Source organism: Triturus cristatus, chromosome 4_2 (assembly GCF_964204655.1).
Source record: "Triturus cristatus chromosome 4_2, aTriCri1.1, whole genome shotgun sequence".
Lineage (NCBI taxonomy): Eukaryota > Metazoa > Chordata > Amphibia > Caudata > Salamandridae > Triturus > Triturus cristatus.
In genome coordinates, this window is record NC_140586.1 from 930,590,817 (window position 1) to 930,593,316 (window position 2,500).

The window sequence follows — 2,500 nt, forward strand, 5'->3', positions numbered from 1 at the left end:
ACTTCTGTCGGGAGCAGCCTGCCATCATGCCCTGATAACCACAACACTAGTCCCAAGCCAGTGACCTCAGCAAATGCAAAAACATTCATACTTATAGTCTCCTGCATCTGATTCTTGCCATCATGTGAAACGTTGGCATTCCAATGTCTGTTGCACACACTTTGTTCATAGGTGTGCAATTTGAGTGCGTGCGCCTCATCACTGTCTTGGACAGAGCTCTGTCTCTAAGCTACACATGTGAAGCATTGGTGGTTCAGTGGTAGAATTCTCGCCTGCCACGCGGGAGGCCCGGGTTCGATTCCCGGCCAATGCAAGGCTGTGTTCTTTTGACTTTGCTTTCTAAATCAAATATGGGAACTCAGTGGGGCATAAAATGGGAAACAGTGACCCCGACGTGATTTGAACACGCAACCTTCTGATATGGAGTCAGACGCGCTACCGTTGCGCCACAAGGTCCTTGCTTTTGGAGTCACATCAGCAAATGTTGTGAGCCTTTTCATTTTTGCCCACCTCCTTATGTGCCTAGGGTTGTATTACAAGGTTTGGCTTTTTGTTTTCCATCCTATTGATGAAATTGAGTGCAGGTGCAGAGAGAACGCAGAGGATTGAAATGTTCAGGGAAAGGGTCTCACGCAGGAGCTCTAGACCAAAGGCACATTACTATGATTTATTAAAGTGCTTCATGCATGCAAAAGGAAACGTCCCTGGGTGGGCTTGAACCACCAACCTTTCGGTTAACAGCCGAACGCGCTAACCGATTGCGCCACAGAGACTAGTGACATAAGCACATCTCTTGAGACTCAACATATATCTTTATGTGTGCGCGCCTGCCTTGAGCTTGTGTTATATAAGGCGTCTTTATCCTATGCAGCATTTGTCATTTGCTTAGTGTCTTGTCACTGTTGGGTGTTATGATGCGCAGACTACTGTCTAATGGTGTTAGGGCCAGTATTACAACCAGTCCCAGTGTATGAGATACATGTATGACTTTTCTGTGGCCTTCTTAGCGTAGCTATCTGCTCCTCTGGTGGTGTTCTACCAGCCTGTCAGGCGTGTGTCTTGCCCATCCAATCTTCACTGTGGCATGTTAGACTTGTCTTCTCTGTGAGCGGAGTCTCCTTCCCAGAGCAGGTGCTTTCTCTGAACTCTTGCTTTGTAAGACTGCTGGGCAAGGCCCTCCCTAGCCCCTCACTCAGATAGATACATTTACCTGCAGAGCTCAGCTTTGGAGAAAGAGAGGGGGCAGAGAGCGCAAAGGGGAAGGCCCAAGGTGCACACCTTATTTTACATAAAAGCTCGGGCTCTTGGGAGGACAGGGACATGAGGGTTCTCAGGGAAAGCCATCACATTAGTATTGATGGCTGGGCCTTGAAACACAACAATCCCGGAATGGCCAGGCACAAAATGCCTGTGCAATAGGCCTGACCATAGGCTTCTGGAGGTCTTGCTCTCCAGAGGCCCCAGTGGTCTAAGCCCGACCAGGGCTGTGCCCGACCAGGGCTGTAGGCCGCGTTGGGAGCGCGTTAGGGACGCAGGGTGCAGAACTCTGCCCGTTTCACCCCAGCATTTCGGGGAGGACAGGGAATTTGGCAAAGACAGTGGGAAGGATTTTTAAGGAGGAGAGTTCAGTGACATGATCTGAAACACAATAGTGCTGGTGATCTGGAGGCTGCATTCTATGAGCCACTTCTGTCGGGAGCAGCCTGCCATCATGCCCTGATAACCACAACACTAGTCCCAAGCCAGTGACCTCAGCAAATGCAAAAACATTCATACTTATAGTCTCCTGCATCTGATTCTTGCCATCATGTGAAACGTTGGCATTCCAATGTCTGTTGCACACACTTTGTTCATAGGTGTGCAATTTGAGTGCGTGCGCCTCATCACTGTCTTGGACAGAGCTCTGTCTCTAAGCTACACATGTGAAGCATTGGTGGTTCAGTGGTAGAATTCTCGCCTGCCACGCGGGAGGCCCGGGTTCGATTCCCGGCCAATGCAAGGCTGTGTTCTTTTGACTTTGCTTTCTAAATCAAATATGGGAACTCAGTGGGGCATAAAATGGGAAACAGTGACCCCGACGTGATTTGAACACGCAACCTTCTGATCTGGAGTCAGACGCGCTACCGTTGCGCCACGAGGTCCTTGCTTTTGGAGTCACATCAGCAAATGTTGTGAGCCTTTTCATTTTTGCCCACCTCCTTATGTGCCTAGGGTTGTATTACAAGGTTTGTCTTTTTGTTTTCCATCCTATTGATGAAATTGAGTGCAGGTGCAGAGAGAACGCAGAGGATTGAAATGTTCAGGGAAAGGGTCTCACGCAGGAGCTCTAGACCAAAGGCACATTACTATGATTTATTAAAGTGCTTCATGCATGCAAAAGGAATCGTCCCTGGGTGGGCTTGAACCACCAACCTTTCGGTTAACAGCCGAACGCGCTAACCGATTGCGCCACTGAGACTAGTGACAAAAGCACATCTCCTGAGACTCAACATATATCTTT

General features: G+C 49.0%; 6 non-coding genes across 6 annotated transcripts; 2 read left to right on the forward strand and 4 right to left on the reverse strand.

Moving 5' to 3' along the window:
* The first annotated feature begins 242 nt into the window (after positions 1 to 242).
* On the forward strand, positions 243 to 313 carry TRNAG-GCC (transfer RNA glycine (anticodon GCC)). Its single transcript has one exon. It is a non-coding gene; the product is annotated as a tRNA-Gly (tRNA).
* Positions 314 to 384: 71 nt separating this feature from the next.
* TRNAW-CCA (transfer RNA tryptophan (anticodon CCA)) lies at positions 385 to 456 on the reverse strand. The gene has a single exon. It is a non-coding gene; the product is annotated as a tRNA-Trp (tRNA).
* A 243-nt stretch (positions 457 to 699) lies between these two features.
* TRNAN-GUU (transfer RNA asparagine (anticodon GUU)) lies at positions 700 to 773 on the reverse strand. Its single transcript has one exon. It is a non-coding gene; the product is annotated as a tRNA-Asn (tRNA).
* Positions 774 to 1,927: 1,154 nt separating this feature from the next.
* On the forward strand, positions 1,928 to 1,998 carry TRNAG-GCC (transfer RNA glycine (anticodon GCC)). Its single transcript has one exon. It is a non-coding gene; the product is annotated as a tRNA-Gly (tRNA).
* Positions 1,999 to 2,069: 71 nt separating this feature from the next.
* TRNAW-CCA (transfer RNA tryptophan (anticodon CCA)) lies at positions 2,070 to 2,141 on the reverse strand. Its single transcript has one exon. It is a non-coding gene; the product is annotated as a tRNA-Trp (tRNA).
* A 243-nt stretch (positions 2,142 to 2,384) lies between these two features.
* TRNAN-GUU (transfer RNA asparagine (anticodon GUU)) lies at positions 2,385 to 2,458 on the reverse strand. Its single transcript has one exon. It is a non-coding gene; the product is annotated as a tRNA-Asn (tRNA).
* Between the last annotated feature and the right edge of the window lie 42 nt (positions 2,459 to 2,500).